Source organism: Cryptomeria japonica, chromosome 4, assembly GCF_030272615.1.
Source record: "Cryptomeria japonica chromosome 4, Sugi_1.0, whole genome shotgun sequence".
NCBI lineage: Eukaryota > Viridiplantae > Streptophyta > Pinopsida > Cupressales > Cupressaceae > Cryptomeria > Cryptomeria japonica.
This window is the reverse complement of record NC_081408.1, coordinates 504,047,522-504,068,092: the sequence shown is the minus strand read 5'-3', so window position 1 is coordinate 504,068,092 and position 20,571 is coordinate 504,047,522.

The following is a 20,571-nucleotide window of genomic DNA, read 5'->3' as shown; positions in this document are numbered from 1 at the left end:
CTACTTAACTTCCTTACAAGTGGTATCAAAGCTTGATCACCTTTGGTTTTAGTTGTGGGTTGGATTTTTGAACTAATCCAGATTTGAGTGGGAGCTTGTGTAGACGATATTTTTTGATCTTGTTGTAGGAATTTTTGAGATGGCAAGTTCGTTAGGGAAAATAGAGGTGGAGAAATTTAATGGAATGACTTGTGAGATGTGGAAGCTGAAGATGGAAGATCTGCTAATAGATCGAGACCTATGGGATGCTTTTGATGCAAATGTACATAGACCCTCAGATCCTACTGTGACCACTCAGTATGATGTCATGGACTGAAAAAGCCAAGGTTCTAATCAGACTGTGCTTGGAAGACTCTATTCTGATCAATATCCATGAAGAAAACACTTCAAAGAAACTGTGGGATAATCTTGGTGAAATGTATCAAACAAAATCTTTATTAAGTCTGATTTTCTTGAGGAAGAAATTGTATTCCTTGAAGATGGAAGAGGATGGATGAGTTCTGATTTTCTTGAGGAAGAAATTGTATTCCTTGAAAATGGAAGAGGATGGATGAGTTGCAGACCACCTAGAAGCATTCAATATGTTGGTGGCTCAATTAGTATTTGTTGGTGTTAAGATGAACGAAGAGGAGAAATGCCAGATCTTGCTTTATTCTTTGCCTGATTCATGAGATTCTCTTGTTATAGCTATCAACAATACTTCTGTTGTTTTAAAGTTTGAAGATGTGGTGGGTGCCCTACTTGGGGAAGAGATGCGAAGGAAGGTATCCCACAGTTTGAAGGAAGCCCTAATCATTCATGAAAGACCTAAGAAGAAAGGCAAGAAGAATGAGAAGCATGATAAGTCTAGATCGAAAGGGAGATCAAAATCTCTTGGAAAGTCCAAAGTCATTTGTTGGAATTGCGGTAAACTAGGTCACATCCATAAGGACTGCAAAGAAAAAAGAAGAAGAAAAAGAAGGAGGTTAATTCTGATTCTGAGTCTGAGAAGGAAGATGGTGATGCATTTATTGCAGCTGTGGTGACTCATGCAGGTAATGATGCTTGGTTAATTGACTCAGGTGCATCTTTTCATATGACTACTAATAAAGATTGGTTTTATTAATATGAAGAATTTAATGGAGGTAAGGTGTACTTGGGTGATGATTCACATCTAGATATTGTTGGTCGAGGTAAAGTTAGAATCAGGTTTTCTGATGGTAGCATAAAAAGGATTAATGGTTTGCTGCATATCCTTGGATTAAAATGAAATCTGTTATCTGTGAGAAAACTAATAGATGCCGGTGTATAGGTAGTCTTTTCTGAAGTAGGATAAAAGATGATTAACGGTGCTATGGTAATTGCTAGAGGTGTTAGGTTCGACACTTTGTATAAGCTGGACACATACACTGTTGAGTGTAATAGCACTTCTATAAAAAGTAAATATGTGGAAGATTTGAGGGTTTCACCTTCAACAGATGGAAATGGCTTTTGGGTACCTAAGGGTGCCCTCTCTTCCAAAGCAAAGTTACCTCCAAAGAAGACTATGTTATGGCACCAGAGGCTTGGCCACATTGGAGAAAAGGGTCTAAGGACCTTGAAAAATAAAAACCTTGTTGAAGGTTTGAATGATTGTAATCTTGACTTTGATTTCTATGAGCATTGCATTATGGAAAACAAAAACGCGTTCAATTTTACTCAAGTTCTCATAAAACTTGTGGTGTTTTGGATCTTATTCATTCTGGTGTGTTTGGTTCTATAGATGTTCCTTCAATTGGAAAATCGACATATAATGTTTTATTTATTGATGATTTTAGTAGAAGGACATGGGTATATTTTCTAAAGAGTAAATCTGTAGTTTTCAGTTGATTTAAAGAATTTAAAGCAATGGTTGAGTTGTAGACTGGAAAGAAAATTAAAATTTTGAGGACTAATAATGGCGGTGAATTTTTTTCTAATGATTTTGATAGATTTTGTAAATATTGTGGCATTAACAGACAGAAGAGAACATTCTCCACAACAAAATGGAACTGCAGAAAGAATGAACAGGACATTGATGGAGAAGGCTAGGAGAATGCTGAGTGGTGCTGGTCTAGAACAAAATTTTTGGGCTGAAGCTGTTGCCACTACTTGCTACTTGATTAACATGTCTCCTACATCAACTCGTGTTGATAAAATGCCTATGGAAGCATGGTCGGGTCACGAGCCTTCATTGAGACATCTTAAAGTTTTTGGTTGCGAGGCATATGCACATGTGCCAAAGGAGAAGCAGACAAAGTTGGAGAACAAGGTTGTGAAATGTATCTTCATCGGGTATAGTCATGGTGTGAAAGGATACAAGCTTTGGGACCCTGTTGCACATAAGGTAATTCATTGTAGAAGTGTTATTTTTAGAGAAATTAAGTCTTCTTCTGTTACATTGTAGCCAGAACAGACTAAAAACTAAGATGTGATTCAATTCCCTTCTACACCTGAAAGAGTTGAATCGAGAATCCTAGATAGGTAAGTAGTTGAGGAGAGCTCGTCTAGCTCTGAATCTTCAGAAGAGGAGGAAGAACCTCCAACTCAACTTGTTCGAAGGTCTACAAGACATAGACAACCACCTGAAAGGTATTCACCTGATGATTGGAGATGTATTTTTGCTTTGAATACTAATATGGATGAACCAAAATCTGTAGAAGAGGCATTAGGTATGAATGATCCAGAATCCTAGAATATTGCTATGGAAGAAGAAATGATAGCTTTGAAAAAGAATGATACATGGGATCTTGTACCATTTCCTAAAGGATGTAAGCCCGTTGGTTGAAAATGGGTGTTCAAGAAAAAGATTGGTTTAGATGGAATAATTAAGAAGTATAAAGCGAGGTTGGTTGCAACAGGCTACTCTCAGGTTGAAGGTGTTGATTATGGTGAGATATTTTCTCCTGTTGCCAAAATGACATCCATTAGATTTTTGCTTTCTATTGCTACTGCTTATGATTTAAAAGTTGAGCAAATGGATGTGAAAATTGATTTCCTTCATGGCGATTTGGAGGAGGATATTTATATGACATAGCCAGAGCACTATGTGGTGAAAGGTAAAAGTAATTTGGTTTGTAAATTAAAGAAATCCATGTATGGCCTCAAATAGAGTCCTAGGATGTGGTACCAAAAATTTGATACATATGTGTTGAGTTTGGGTTTTGAGAGTTCTAGATCAGATCATTGCGTTTATTATAAAACTGATGGTGATCATTTCCTATACATTGCATTGTATGTTGATGACATGTTATTCATTGGTAAAGGGAAAGGTATGATTTTAGAACTAAAGTCTCAGCTCACTGCTAAGTTTGAAATGAAAGATCTTGGTGCAGCAAAACACATTCTTGGGATGGAAATTAGAAGAGATAGAGTGAACAGAAAGCTATGGCTAGGCTAGAGTAAGTATGTGAATTCAGTGTTACAAAGGTTCAACATGCATGATTGTAGACCACTGTGTGTCCCGTTTATTGTTGGAATGAAATTATCTACTGCAGACTATCCTACATCCCCATCAGAGATGGACGACATGAGCAGAGTGCCTTACCAAAGAGTAGTTGGAAATTTGGTGTATGCTATGGTATGTACTAGACCAAACATTGCCCAAGCCGTGGGAGTTCTGTCCAGATATATGTCTAATCCTGGTAGAGTTCATTGGGATGCAGTCAAAAGAGTCTTCAGATATTTGAAGGGTATATCAGAGTATTCTTTGTGTTATCATGGTAATTCAGTTGGAGACATGATTTCCCTTGATATTCATGGTTATGTGGATTCAGAATGGACAGGTGATATTGATAGCAGAAGATCCACCAATGCTTATGTTTTTACTCTATTTGGTGGTTCAATTAGTTGGATGAGTAATTGATAGGCTGTGGTTTCTTTGTCCACTACTGAAGTAGAGTATATGGAAGCTACTCATTCTTGTAAAGAAGCCATTTAGCTTAAGAGTCTGTATTCAGATATTGGAATAAAACAAGGAGTCGTGACTATTTATTGTGACAGTCAGAGTGCGATCTTCCTAGCTACGAACCCAACATTTCATGCCCAGACCAAGCACATTGATGTTCAGTATCATTTTGTCAGAGATATTGTCAAAGATGGTAGGGTGAAGTTGGTTAAGGTAGAAACTTTGATGAATGTTGCATATTCTTTAACTAAGGCTGTGAGCATAGAGAATTTCAGATGGTGTTTAGAGTCTGTGGGCCTCATGGCCCCTAGCAATTGATTCATTGTGTTGTTACTCCCTTTGCTGTCGCAAGGTGTTTGACAAGTGGGAGATTTGTTGGGAAAATGGTGTCTCAAACTTGCATTTACATAAGGTTACTATTTATAGTAAGTTTCCATTTGAACATGAAATGGTGTGAAATTCTCCTCTAAGCTTATGGTTGGCTAGATAAGCATTCCGATAAAGTTACGTCGCACAAACTCAACTAGTTTTGAAGATATTAAATTTTTTGTTTTGGAAGGGTCCAATGAAAGGTTTAAATTTGATTTTGAGGACTTTAGAGGCCCAAAAACTTCTTTAAAAGTGGGTGTAAGTGGCAGATCCTCTTACAAGGTAATAGAGTGTCGCAAGCTTTCCGCCGCTTCAAACGGTTCGTCAATCGGACACACGGTTCTCAAGTTATGGCCTCTGAAAGTTTGTACTCCTGAAATAGGAAATATAATTTGTATCGAACACATAAATGAGTTGTAAAAGGGATAGACACATGTTGATGTGTGTTATAACACGTCATAGGACATCTAGAAGGGAGATAAGGTCGGCTAAACCTTATTGGGTGGTTTTAGCCCATGGTTTTGTAATACCGTTTGGCGGTTTCTTATATTGTATCTCCTAATATGAGGTATGTGAGATAGAGGTTGTGTGTAAGAGTCTTATGGCTATTGAGTTACCTCTGAATCTTTAATTATTGGTGCTCCTACGAAGAGCTTTCTTTTCAAGTATATTGTAATTGGTTTTGATTGTTGAATAATATATTGGGTAGCTTTTGGAGTGTGGGATTTTTTCTGCCGAAAGGGTTTTCCCCACGTAAATCATTGTGTTATGGTTTGAATGTTATTATATCTATTTTTGTTTTCTGTAACTGTTATAAAGATCTGTAATTTTTTTTGCATTACCCTCCTCTTAAGGTTAGTGTAGGAAGTTGTTCCACTAATTAACTTCCTTACTCCTCTATGCCCTTTCTTGCTATGGAGTGTTGACTGTAATAAAGAAGATCGACATGTAGAAGCATAAGTGGGATGGAGGCACCCTAAGGAGTACCTAGTAGAATTGGAGAAAGAGAAGAATGCAGTGAAAGAGGCAGGTCAGGTGCCACTAAGAAAAAGACCGAAGTTCAATAGAGAGATTACTAGGAGGAGCAATTAAAGAAGGCAACGAAATCATCTAAAGGACATTATGAATTTAAGTTACTTTTTGTAAATAGAATTGTGAATTATATATATTGGCAAATGGCCATCAAACTTTCCATATTTTTTCTATAGATAATTATAGTAGTTTGATGATGGATGGGATGGGCAGCCTGTCTCATATGATGGTAGATTTGGGCCTTGGGGTATAAATTTTTTCTATTTCAATGAATTTTAACTCATAGAATGTATATTTTTTGAAATTCTATTAATATAATACAAACATATTTCACCAATAAAAAAATATAAACTATATACATTTATCTATGTATAGTTATATCTAATAAATAAATAATATTAAATATTATATTTACTCATGCTATTCAATAAATTATATAAATAATAATATACTCGTTAAAGTAACTATATAAGATATTTGTGTAGTCTATTCATTGAAGTACCATATTATACCAATGTTATAATTTGTATAGTCCATTTGTTGAAGCATAATACAAATGGTTATAACCTATATTTAATAAATTTGTTTTGTCATATTTGTAGTCATCAAAGTGCCATATGATATATTGTATACGTGGAAGTGTCCATATATCTTAGGGAAAATACATGGTTTAGGGCTTCTATAGGGCAAAATAAATTTTAAAAAACCCTTTGAAAATTGCTTTTACTATTTGAAATGTTCAAGATTTGCTTGGAAATCGCCACATCATCACTAGAATTGGTTGCTTTTGTTTCTTGAAAGTTGGAAATGTTTTGGGCTAGCAAAATTCAAAACTTGGTCAAATTTGTAGTAGATTCAAACCAAGATCTAATGTTGGGACGTTTCATACTCAAAATCAGTTTGTAAATGTGTTGATTCGGCAACTTAGACTAATATGCAAAAAAGTTGGTATGTAGAAATAGAAAATGATGCACAATTGACAAATTTACATCACACACCAAGTCTTTCAATTATTTGTTGAAAGTGCATCTTGTAGGTCCTTTATAAGGCCACAATCGGGGGACCTCATTCCCAATATGAATGTCCAAAATTGTCCACACCCATGAGCACAATAGTCTAATAGGGGCATAAAGCCAATGAGCATGCTATCCCAGTGAGGGAGTGGACCACATGCATGAACACCTATGAAGTCACTTGGAACGAATACCAAAAACATCAACACTACAGTTCGGTTCACAACTTGCAAGCACATTGGATCAGTGAAAGTACAAGTTTGCAATCATAATGGCCTAGTTGGTGTTTGAACCTTGGTGGCAACATCAACAATGTCACAACTTAACCATCACACTATGGAATCACAAGTGATAAACCTATATGATATTGAAGAAAACTTTGTTAGAATATTGAAGAGAGGAACTGGAAAGTAAAAAGATAAGTTGCTCTTGAAATGCTTTAATTATGGAAGAATTATTCATTATGCTTCTAAATATATATACAAAGAAGATTATAAAAAGTCTGATGATGCTAAAAAGAAAATTAAATATAGAAGAAATGATTTTAAGAAAATAACAAATGATAGAGATAAAGGGAAAATAATTTTTTTCTTTCTTTATGGAGACACATTCATCTAAAGAAGAAGATGTTAAAAACTCAAATGAAAGATCTTTATTTCTAGATATAGAAGAGAAGTATCAAGAAAGATCTGGAAGACCAGAAGAGAAGAATCCATTGCATGCTAAAGTTGAATCAAGATCATGGATTGTTTATTTCAGATGCTTGAATAACATGTCTAGAGACAAAGACAAATTTATCACTCTGAAGAATTATGAGGGAGGATTTATGAATTTCCAGGAGAGAAAGCTATACCGATTTGTGGAATAGGAAGAATTTTGATTTATGGTGAGCATAAAACTGATGGTGTTTATTATGTAGAAAGCTTGAGACATAGTTTATTAAGTGTTAGTCAGATGTGCAATAGAGGTTATGAAGTTGTTTTTATAGAAACTAGATGTATGATCATAAAAGGTAGAATCAGAAAGTTGGTATCATAAGCAATTAGAACAAGTGGAAATGTTTATTACATAAAGGACATAAGTGGAAATAGATGTTACCTAAGTCAAAGTAATGAATGTTGGCTATGGAATAAGAGGATGTGACATTTTAACACTAATAACATGATAAATATTAGTAACTATAAAGTAGTAAGAGATTTACCAAGGATTATCAAGCCTATTGACACTATGTACAAGGAATGTAAGTTAGGGAAGCAAACAAGGAGAAACTTTAAGAACAAGGAGTATTCTACATCATGTCCATTGGAGATAATTCATACAGACTTGTGTGGCCCTACAAGAAAAAAAAAACTTAATGGTGAAAGGTATTTTATGTTACTCATTGATGATTATTCTAGAATGACATGGGTTACCTTTTTTAGAGAAAAACTTGAAGCTTTTGAGAGATTTAAAGTTTTCAATTCAATGGTAGAAAATCAAGTTGATGCAAGGATCAAGTCTTTGAGATCTGATAAAGGTGGAGAATTTACTTCAAATGAATTTGACAATTTCTATGAGAAATATAGTATTAGGATTTATCTTTCTATTCCAAAAACTCTTTAGTAGAATGGTGTGGTAGAAAGAAAGAATATAACTGTTATCAATTGAGATGGCTAGAACTATGATGGAAGATGCTAACTTGGTTAATATTTTTTGGAAAGAAGTTGTGCATACTACTATTTACATTCTTAATAGGTTTAAAATAAGAATAAATCATACAAAGACACCTAATGAGTTGTGGTATGGAAGACCACCTATTGCGAAATATTTCAGATTCTTTGGGAGTAAGTGCAATATCAAAAGAGATGAGAGTGACCTTGGAAATTTTGATACCAAAGTTGATGAAGGGATATTCTTGGGATATGCTATGAACAACAAGGCTTACGAATATTACAATAAAAGATTAAAAAAGATAGTGGAGAGTAGAAATGTAAAAGTATGCGAGTCAGGGGATCAAACTACCCTTGAACTTGTTCAAGAGACTGAATTTGAGATTATTCCTATTGTTGTAAAATAAAACACAACTCTAGAAGGAAGCAATGAAGAGAAACCATATGAAGAAAAATAAGAAGACAAAGAAGAATCAGAGCAAAAAATCAAAACCCCAAAATATGTGCAAAGGAATCATTCAGAAGATTAGATAATCAGAGATAAGAATAAAGAAGTTCAGATAAGAAAAAGTGTTACAAAGGAAAATGAGAAAACTAATTGCTATTTTATTTCACTCATTGAACCTAAATAATATGAAGAAGTAAGAAAAGAAGAAAGTTGGGTAAAATCAATGTAAGAAGAACTAAATAATATTTAAAAATAATTAGACTTGGGAGCTAGTACCTAGACCAGTGGATAAAAATGTGATAGGAACTAAGTGGGTGTTCTGGAACAAATTGAACAAACAAGGACAAGTAACAAGAAACAAGGCAAGATTGGTATGTAAAGGCTACTCTTTGGTAGAAGGTATTGATTTTTAAGAAATTTTTTCCCTAGTTGCTAGGATGGAAGCTATTAGAATGTTTCTTGCATTTTCTACCTACAAGAACTTTAGATTATATCAAATGGATGTCAAGTTAACATTTTTGAATGGAGATTTGGGAGGAGAAGTATACGTTGAACAACAAGATGGATTCATACAGTTAGATGATCCAGACATGGTTTTCATATTAAAGAAGGCATTGCATAGACTCAAATAGTCACCTAGAGCAAGGTATGCAAGACTGGATAATTATTTGTTACAACAAAATTTCAGGAAGGGTACTGCAAACAACATCTCTATTTCAAGGTTGAAGGTATTAAGTTGTTGATTTTTGTTGTTTATATTGATGATATTATCTTTGGAGGAAGTGATGGCTTGTGTAAAGAATTTGTAGAAGAGATGCATAAATAATTTGAGATGTTTATGTTTCAAGAAATGTCATTTTTTCTTGGTCTTCAAATTACTTAGTTGGATGATAGAATCTTTATCTCTCAAGCTAAGTTTAAAGAAGTTTGATATAGAGAATTGTAAACCTATTACTACCCCTTTAGCTATTGGATGCAAGTTAGGAAAATATGATACATCAATGGATAGTGATCAGAAGAAGTACTAATCTATGATTGGAGGATTGATAAATCTTACCACTTCTAGATTGAATATTATGGTTGTTGTATGTTTGGTTGCAATATTTCAAGCTAGTCCAAGGCAAACTCATGATCAAGCAGTAAAGAGGATTTTTTAGATATTTGAAAGGAAATCAGGGTTTTAACTTATGGTATGAGAAAGGTGGAGATTTCATGTTGAAGTCATATATAGATGTTGATTGGGCTGAGATTTGTATCATTATCAACTGCAGAAGCTAAATATATTACTCCAACATCTTATTGTACTCAAGTTTTGTGGATGAAGCAGACTTATAAGGATATTAGAGTAGTATATGATGAAGTTATTCCTATCATGTGTGAGAATATCAGTGTTATAAACATTTCAAAGAATCTTGTTATGCATTCAAGAACTAAAAATATTTCAATCTCTTATCATTTCTTGAGAGACAAGGTTGTAGGGAAGGAAGTTAGACTAGAATACATTTCTACATTAGAGAAAATACCAGATGTTTTTAATAAGGCATTGACAAAGGATACTTTTGAGTATATTAGGTAGAAGTTAGGGGCTATTGCCCCTCCTTTTTCTAACTAGATGCATTTTTAGTGGTGCATCTTTCTAGGGGGAGACTTAGTGCTTATCGTTGTCTCCTGGATTGATGTTGATGTTTCTCTTAAGAAGAGTAGTGGTGTGAGTTGGTTAGTATGGGTTTTCAAAAATCTTTGTCATTGTTGTCAAAAGGGGAGATAGAATTGGTGTAAGAGAGTTGTTGTAAGATTAGTTTTGGGGAGAGAGAGTTTTTTATTAGTGTTATTGTTTTGGTGTTTCCATCAACAATAAAAGGGGAGATTGTTGACAATATGAGCTTGTATGGTTGTCATTTATGTCAAATCTAGTTATTTCGATGGATCTTGGTCAAAATATTTTTTTGCTATTGGTTGTGTCATCCTATATTCAAGATGGTTCAAAATGATTTTGGTGCCCTCTGTATATGTTGTTAATTTCATTACGGTTTAGTGGATCATATTATTTTGGTCCTGATATGTGTTGGGAGATGTGTTGAGATATTTATTTGGGTCTCATCTTGGCGTGTAGAGATTTTCATGGATTTTACATTAGAAATGGTTAAATGGCTGATTGGTTGATTAGATCTACACATTATGTTGTGTAACATTCTTTGGAGTATGTATTAGCATGTGTAGATTATCGAATCATTCGTAGAATGATGCATTGTGATATGTTTTGGTTCCCTCTTTCACTTGGAGTGGAAAAATCTAAGTATTTTAGGTTTGGGTGGTTGGCTTATTTTGTGTAATATTGCTTATTCTATTTTGATCGACCCTCAATTAGGTTTTCAATGTTGTATCTCATATTTAAGATGTGCAGATGGATGAATTGAGTGTCAATGAGAAGTGAATTGTGTGAGATGCATATACAAATGATTTGAAAGAAGATTTGAGTTTGTGGTAATGTGAAAGTCAGTTTGAGAAGAGATTTGAAGGTGATAAGGCAGTGTATTGTGTCAGCAAAAATTATCAAAGATGTTTGCCATGATGTTGGTCGCTTGATTTAGTTGTTCAAGGAAAATTTCATAATCAAGAGAATCCTTCTCAATTTTAGTTCAAAATTGTATTCATTGTTGATTGACAGTGAGTCTTTCAGCAGATCAATTTGTATCTGTTGGAGATTGTTGGATAGAGTGATGTGCTATCATTGATGTCAACATATTCCTTTGTGTGTTTCAGTGTTGCAGTCATATTGAATAAGTTGGTTTAGCTTGTGTTGCAGATGAGCTGATGCAGATTAATGGGTTTTGTGATAAGTATCTCTAGTTAATTTAGCAAAAATTAGAGGTTCGCATGGAGAATTGATCAAGTTATGTGGTCCAGTATTGTGGTCGGTTTTTCAGTTGTTCAGTATTGGCAGGTTTTGGTGGATTTGTGTGTATTTCTCTAGAATTATAATATCTTTAGTTGTGGATGTGTGGGATGTATTTTGGATATTGATGTGTGTTCTCATTTTGAGTGGTTCATGATTTGGAGGTCCGCAAATGAATCCTTCAGTTTGACAGTTAGTTTTGTTGTTGTTCTTGTGCTTCGGTAGAGAGATGATTTCTAGTAATGCGAGTTGTTGAGGTGCGATTCACATTGCTTGTGGATGTTTCTAGATCGTGTGCTATGCGTTTTGGTGGTCCACATTGATTATTTTGTACGTTATTAAAGTTATTCATGTTATGCGATATTCATGGTGTTGTATCATATTGCAGATGATCAAGGTATAATTATTGGAGGTGTTTCATAGTTGTTGTGGTTATTTAGGTCTAGACTATGCCTTAGCCGATATTATTTTGGTTTGCGTGCACTATTGTAGCATGTGTGATTATATTTTTGTGATATGTAGCATGTGTTAAGACGACCTTGAATACAAGTTGATGACTTATATAAATGCATGTAGTAATCATTGTGTGAGGTATGCTATGTGCAACTATTATATTAATCATTCAGTAGCAAGCAAGTTGTGCGAAATTGTGCGAAGAAGTGTGTTGCAAAGAAGATCAGAAAGTATGCTTAACTGGAACTATACTTAGGCATGTTGAGATGATATTTCATCAGGTCATGAATCTTGGGATGTAATCCAAATGCTTTTGTAAGACAATGAGTCTTCTTGTACGAAAGTGAGCATTCCCTAAGGGTTGTATCCCATTCTAGTTTTTTTATTTTGAGTAGTGAGCTCTAGGCAGTGTGCCTGAATGCATGTGCATTCCTCATTGTATTATTTCATTTACTCCTAATAGGGTATTATCTCATTGTGGGTAGGTTCCCACCGTGGTTTTTCCACGTCAAAAATATTGATGTTATGCGTGTTATTAATGTGGTGTTGCTTCATGCTTTATCTGATAATTATCAGATTTGATTTGTGGTTTAAGTTGTAGTAAGTTTTTGTGCAAACTGATTCACCCCCCCTCTCAGTTTGCTGCATTGTTGCCAAAAATTGGTATCAAAGCTAGATCCTCTGAAAGAATCTTGACCGCTTGAGGAGATCTAGGATGACAAACTTTTCTTTCAAGAAGGATAGTCTAGGATTTGATGGAACAAATTACACTCTCTGGAAAATTTGGATGCAATGTCATTTGAGATGCATTGGAGAAGAGTACTGGAAGATTACTAAGAATGTATATAATGTTCCTCAGAATGGTCCTACTACTCGAGATGAGATAAATGAAGCAAAATGCAATATTAGAGCTAGGGAAGCATTGTTGAGTGCCTTGACCGATTCTTAAATGACTAATGTGATGGACTTAGAGACTACTCATGAAATCTGGATAAAATTGGAGACCTTGCATGAAGGTGATAGTCATGTGAAGATTGCTAAGTTGAAGAGCTTGAAGGGTAAATATGAGAATTTGAAGATGAGTGAAGATGAGAACATTACTTCTTTTATGCAGAAAGTGAATGAACTTGTGAGTGGTATCAAATGTGTCAGTGGAGTATTAGAAGAACCTAAGATTGTTACTAAAGTGTTAATATCCTTGCCTCCTTCTTATAAACATAAAGTTGATGCTATTGATGAGATCTAGACTGTGACAAATATGACAAGAGACATGCTGATTGGCAAGCTTGCTGCTTTTGAGTTGAGTGAGTTTGGCGACTCTCTTCCTAAGATTGAATCTGCATTCAAAGCTATTGTATTTGGGAAGTAGAGATATGATCCAAGAGAAAGTTCTACAAGAATATCTAGATATGAGAAAGAGATGGAAGAAGCAAAAAAGAGAGCTTGAGGAGCTTGAAGAACTTATTGCCTCAAGATTGCCTAAAGGTGCCGGTAAGTATGAAGGAAAGTTACCTCTTAAATTTTTTTCATGTAATAAGATAGGACATTTTGCATCAAGGTGTTTGGAAAGAGATATAAATCCTAAGAATCCATTTAAGCCATATAAGCCTAAATATCAGAATAAGTATTATTGTGGTACTGATGAATGTGTGATAGATGATGAGTCTGATAAGGGAAATTCATGAGATGAATTTGTGTTCATTGCTATCAAGGAACATGATTTGGTAACTAAAAATTCTACAAGCTACAATAATGAGGAGAAAGACCTAGGTGCTAAAGTTGAAGAGAAAGATGAATGGGTAATTGATAGTGGTTGCTCTCATCATATGATAGGTGGTAAGAGTAAATTTGTAAATTTGGAAAAGTATGATGGTGGTATAGTAAGATTTGGTGACAATAAAGCTCGTGTAATCCATGGTAGAGGTTCTATTTCTCTTAATGGTAAGCATAATAATGATGATGTATTAGATGTTGAAGGTTTAAAGCATAATATTTTGAGTGCTGGTCAGATGGTTAATAAGGGATATAACTTGCAAGTCAAAAATGGAAAATGTAAGATCTTGAGTAGCTCCAGAATTGAGAGCGCATCAGGTACAAAGACTAAAGGCAATATCTTTCACTTAAATGTTGGTGGTAAAAGTTGCTTGATTGCTTAGAGTGATGAAAGTTGGTTATGGCATAGAAGAATGTGTCATGTAAATTTTTATTGCATGGTTAAGATAAGTTCCACTCAAGCACTGATAGATCTGTTGAAGTTAATAAAGCCTTCTAATCCGGTATGTAAGGAATGATAATTAGGGAAGCAGACAAGAGTTTCTTATAAGAGAAAATACTATAATTCTAATGGATTGCTAGATCTTGTGCATATTGATATTTGTGGTCCCTCTAGAGTGAGAATCTTTTAGGGTGATAGGTATTTTATGTGGATGATTGATGACTATTTAAGGATGATGTGGGTTACTTTGTTAAGGGAGAAGTCTGAAGTGTTGGAGAAGCTCAACCTTTTCAAAGCTATGGTTGAGACTAAGACTGGATTGAAGTTCAAGTGTTTGAGATCTGACAGTGGTGGAGAATTCACTTCCGATGAGTTTAATGCATATTGTGAAGAGCATGGAGTTAAGAGACAGTTATCTGCACCTAAGACACCACAACAGAATAGTGTTGTGGAGAGGAAGAATAGAACAATTCAAGAAGCTGCTAGAACCATGATGATTGAAGGAAATATTCCACATGTGTATTGGAGAGAAGTTGTGAGTACTGTAGTATACACTCTTAACTAGATAAATATCAACGATGATACTGGTAAGACTTCTTATGAGTTATGGTTTGCTGATGCTCCTATTGTTAGATATTTCAGAATTTTTGGAAGTAAATTCTATATTAAAAGATATGAAGATCTTGGAAAGTTTGATGCGACATATGATGAAGGAATATTTCTTGGTTATTCTACTAGAAGTAAGGCCTACCAGTGATATAATAAAAGATTGAGAAAGATAGCTGAAATTACTAATGTGAAGGTTGATGAAGGAAATGTAAGACATATCAGATCTTGTGAATATGATTCTGATGATCAGGATGTTAGTTTAGATAAAGGAAAGCAAGTGCAGACCCAAAACCAAATTCAGATTGATCCAGAAAAGTTAGATAATGAAGGGGAAGGTGCAAATGCTTATGCAGAAGAAAGAGTTCAAGAACCTGAAAATCAAGGAAATCCTAAAACTCCCAGGTATGTGAGATTGAGTCATTCAAAGAATTAGATTACAGGTGATAAGACTAAAGGTGTGATGACTAGGAGAAGACTTGATGAATAAATTTGCTTGATTTATAAGATTGAACCTAAAGATGTTGATGAAGCATGTAAAGATGAGAATTGGGTTAAAGCGATGGAATAAGAACTTAATTGAATTGAAAAGAACAACACATGGAAACTTGATCCTAGACCAAAGGATAAAAATGTAATTGGAACTAAATGGGTGTTCCAGAATAAGTTGAATGAATAAGGTGAAGTTGTTAGGAATAAAGCTAGACTTGTGTGTAAAGGTTATTCACTGATGGAAGGAATTGATTATGAGGAGACTTTTCCTCCGGTAGCTAGAATTGAATCTATTAGATTATTTCTTGCTTATGTGGCTCACAAAGATTTCAAGGTTTATCAAATGGATGTCAAATCAGTCTTTCTTTATGGTGAGTTGGAAGAAGAAGTCTACATTGAGCAACCAGATGGATTTCAGTTGACATATGAAAAGGACATGGTTTGCTGGTTGAAGAAATCATTGTATGGACTGAAGCAAGCCCCTAGAGCCTAGTATGCCAGATTGGATGAGTATTTGATGAAGCTTGGATTCAATAAAGGTACTGCTGACATTAATTTGTATTTCAATATTGGTCAAGATAACATTTTTATTGTTGAAGTTTTTGTTGATGACATTATCTTTGGAGGAAATGATTGCCTATGCAAGAATTTTGTTGAAGAGATGCAAAATGAATTTGAGATGTCTATGATTGGTGAAATGAAATTATTTTTGGGATTGAAAATTAATCAGTTGGATAAAGTTATTTTTATATCTTAGTCTAAGTATGTGAAGGAATTGTTGAAGAAATTTGGTTTGGATGACTCAAAGCCAGTTGGTACACCTATGGTGACCAGATGTAAATTGACAAAGGATGATGACTCCCCGAAAGCTAATAAGACCAGATATAGATCTACGATTGATGGATTGTTGTATTTGACTCAGACTAGACCTGATATAATGAATGTTGTATGTCTTGTTGTTAGATTTCAAGGTCATCCTAAGGAATCTCATGTTACTGCTGTGAAATTAATATTCAAATATTTGAAAGGGACAACTGATTTTGTTTTGTGGTATCCTAAAAATGATGAATTTACTTTGAGTGCTTTTATAGATGTTGATTGGGAAAGTGATGTTGATGATCAAAATAGTACTACTATTGGTGCATTCTTTTTGGGTAAAAAGTTGGTTTCTTGGGCAAGTAAGAAGCATAATGCCATCTCTTTATCTACTACAAAGGCCGACTGCTAGCAATTGTACTCAGGTAATTTGGATGAAGCAGATGTTGAAGGATATAGGAGTTATTTATGATGAGCCTATTGCTATATACTATGATAATTCAAGTGCTATCAATATTTTAAAGAATTTGGTATCGCATTCTAAGATAAAGCATATATTTATCAAGTTTCATTTCTTGAGAGAAAAGGTGAATGAGAAAGAAGTAAAATTGGAGTATGTATCTACAAAGGAATATATTGTAGGTATCTTTATGAAGCCTTTTCTTAAGGATACTTTTGAGTATCTCAGAGAGAAGTTAGGAGTGATTGCCCCTCTTGATAAGAACTAAGATGCATGGATTTGCATCAGTCCGATGTACTTCACAAAGATATCTTGTGATCTAGATTCATGAGCGATGGCTTCTACTCAAGGGGAGTAGTTAGTATTGTGGTAAAAATATTCAAATTTGTGAGAAATTTCTAAGAGGGAGAGAATCCTGATTTATGTGCCTTCGTCATTGATGTCAAAGGGGGAGAGAAGCATGTGAAAAACCCTTAAGCAATTTTGGATAAGCTGAGATTTAACTATTGAGTTGTTGATCATAGGGGAGATTGTTGAGAGTTGATTTCTTTCTTTGCATTGATTATTTTTCACATTCATATGTTGCCATCAATGCCAAAGGGAGAGATTGTTGGATAGAGATGTGTTGTCATTAATGTCAAAATATTCTTGTATGTGTTTTAGTATTGTAGTTAGATTGAATAAGTTGGTTTAGCTTGTGTGTTACAGATGAGCTAATGCAGATTAATGGGTTTTGTGATAAGTATATCTAGTTGATTATGTAGACGTATAAATCTAACCATCTAGTTAAATAAATATTTATTATCCATTTAATCAATTCCTCTATTAATTAAATTATATTTAATTAATTCCCCCCACATTCCTCTATTTGATAAAATAAATTACTTAATTTAATTCATTTAGCCACATCCAACCCATTAATTAAATAAATCACCTTTTTTTATTAAATCCCCTTTCCCATTTAATTAAAAATTCCCTTCCAATTTAAATAAATAAAATTTTATTTAAATATCTTCCAAAAATGCAAGTTGTCATCCACTTTTTGGAATAAATCACTTTATTTCAAAAAAATAAATCCTTCCTCATCAAACAGACATAAGTTTATCATCACGACCACTAAGTATTTTACAAAGTGGATAGAGGTCATCCCATTGACTACTGTTACCGGCAATCAAATATCATCTTTTATCATGAATTATCTCATTTGTCAGTATGACATTCCTAGTTCCATTATCATGGATAATGGAAGACCATTCAAGAATCAAGATGTGAATGAACTATGTGAATGATTTCATACCCAACATCATTTCTCCATACCATATTATCCACAAGGGAATGTCCAAGCAGAGGCCTCAAACAAAACCATCCTGAAAAATCCTCAAGAAAACAATGAATGAAGCTGGTCAGGATTGGCATGCTCAACTCAACCCAACATGATGGGCCTATAGAACTAGTATCCGCACACCTACAAAAGAAACACCATACTCACTTGTGTATGTATCAGAGGTTATTTTACCTATGGAGGTTGAGATTCCATCACTTAGAGTATCACTAAAGGGACTCATTCCATATAAGGAATATCAGGTAAACAAACTACAAGAATTAGAGCCTGTAGAGTAAAAAATATCACCCTCATCACCTTTAGTGGCACCTCCCCCATGCTACTTGGAGGATAGGTTCACCAACTTGTCCTTTTGTCCACCGAAGAAGTCCATCTTAGCTTCCTCAGAGACGTTACCAACTTTGTCAATTTGACAGATTCATGGACGCAGGCGCGATGCAGAGATGTCCATGCAGAGTGCTACCATCTCGCCAACCTGCCAGCCAATAGGTGGCCATTGGGACATTAGAACCCATGTTAGGAAAGAATCGTAATGCCTCCTTTCTCGGCCACTGATATTCAGACTTGTCACTTAGCCTATATCCTTGGTTTTGGGACATTTCCAAAGAATCTTTTTGGCAGATTGAAGACTTGCTCTTGGGAATTGAAGCTCTTGGAGATACCACCACCATTGTTGCAACATCATCAAACTACCAAGTTTACCAAACATACCAATACTTTCCAAGTACTAGGGGAGTAATCTAACTCTATCTTGCATTTCCAATATCTTGTTTATTTTCCAATTACCAAATAGCATAGTATTGTCTTTACATTCTTTTTGTATTGGCTTCTTCACCATCTTCCTTTCCTGTGGCTTTTTGGGTTGTCCATTGAGGTGGAAACACTAAAATGGGGGTCTGACTTAGGCAAGCTCCAAAACACAACCCCCAACATTTTCTCTCTTGCATGTGTGTAGGCACAACTTTGTGAAGAAGAGCTTATCGTGTGGGAGGCTTCACAGTGGGGACCAGTTGTGAGATTTCTTTGTTCCCTAGTATTTTCCTTATTTTGTTTTGTAATTCATTCTCTTTCATAATTTCCAATATTATTTAGCTATTTTATAAGTCATGCCAACGCATCTAGGACTTTCTACTCAGACTCTGCACTCTATCCGTACAGGATGATAGAGTGCTGCACTGGTGTCCCAGCTCTGCACGCTCGTCCTGAGGACAAAGGCTCTGTAGAGCCATCCAGAGACACTTCTCGGGTGGCTGACACTCCTTATATAAATTTGTTATCCCTTGGTTCATCTTAGTGCCAGTTTGCAGAGATAATCAGATGGACAATTTTTCCCTGAGGATTCGTCATCCTTGAGGTGACAAATTCCCTTTATTACATTTTGGTGAACCTAACGTGAAGGGGGATTCTTGTGTGTTTTCTTTTTCTAGTATAGCTTATTTGATTTATTTCTTTTCATTTTCCAAGTTTAGCATAGTTGTTTTAATTTTTATCACACTCATTTAAAAACTTAAAAATTAAAAAAAGAAAAAAGAAAAACACAAAAGAAAAACCAAAAGCAACAAACATCTTTTTTTCCCCTTTCACGTTTTTATCTTAAACATATCAAAACAAAATGGTCTTGCATCTTTTTTCCAAACACTTGTATAGGTGTCCCTATTCCGTGATTTGGTTGTTGATTAACTTATCCCAGACTACGAGAGGAGCCGTAGTCAGGAGGTCATCTAGGAGGAGCTTCCCTCCTGATCGCTACAGTCCTCCTCTACTCGGTGCCATGCAGGGTGAACAGTAATCCGATCCCAATGAGTTCTTGACCTCTCACAGTCTAAAATCTATTCTAACTGGGGGGCCTTCTCCTTCTAATTCACAACCCAACTCTCCTAGGAGTTTTACCCCATCTTCCCCTCCTGCGATCGATCACGATTCTGCTATCTCTATCGATTTTGAGCAGATCAATTCTTTAGAGTAGAATCTAAGAGATTTTGAGGGATTCCAAAATTGAGAGAACATCCTCCCCTAGGCCGAGAATGTCATCAACATGTTGAGAGACATGTTGATATTCGACAGGAGAGGCCTGAAGATACTGAGGGCCCTATCCATGATTGTTAAAAACCATGTGCCCCTAGCCTAGGTACCCCCTGTGGACACCCAATTTGATCTATTTGGATCCCAGGTTGGTGTTAGCATCTCGAGGTTGAGAGCCCGCATGATGGATTCCACCATCCTAAGTATCAATGCCTCGTTTGTTCCTTTAGGTTACATGGGTATGGCTAGTGACTCGACTGCTATTTTTGTTTCTGCCCATATTGTAGTTGTCTCTGCCAGTACCACATCAACCGACATGTCATCTGGTTGGGGAGGTGGTGCAGCTCCACCATGTCATCCTATGCCTACAAACCTGCTTCTGAATACTATACTGCAGAACATGGGCCAACTTCAGTTGTAGCTCACTTCTCTATCTTCTGGTTTTGACCAATCATCTGCACCCACGTACTATAGGAAGAGCCCTCTAGACATCACTATCCTGAATACCATGCTTCCAACAACCGTCGAGTCATCTAAGTTTGATAGGTTCAGTGGCGATGTGACCCAAACACTCACATCGATTCATTTATGACTACGTGTAGTGATTATCACAATCTAGACTTTTTTCTCCTTAAGCTATTTGCCCATTCTCTCAAAGGGACTGTGTTGGAGTGGTACAATTTTCTGCCTGACCACTCCATCTGCACCTTTGACTAGCTAATGGATCTCTTTCTCAAGAGGTTTCAGGCTAACATAAGTAGCAGGGTCACTATATACGACCTTGTTCATTGTAAGCAAAAACCAAATGAGAAGGTGATAGATTTTATCTCATGATATGAAGCTCTCAACTAAGA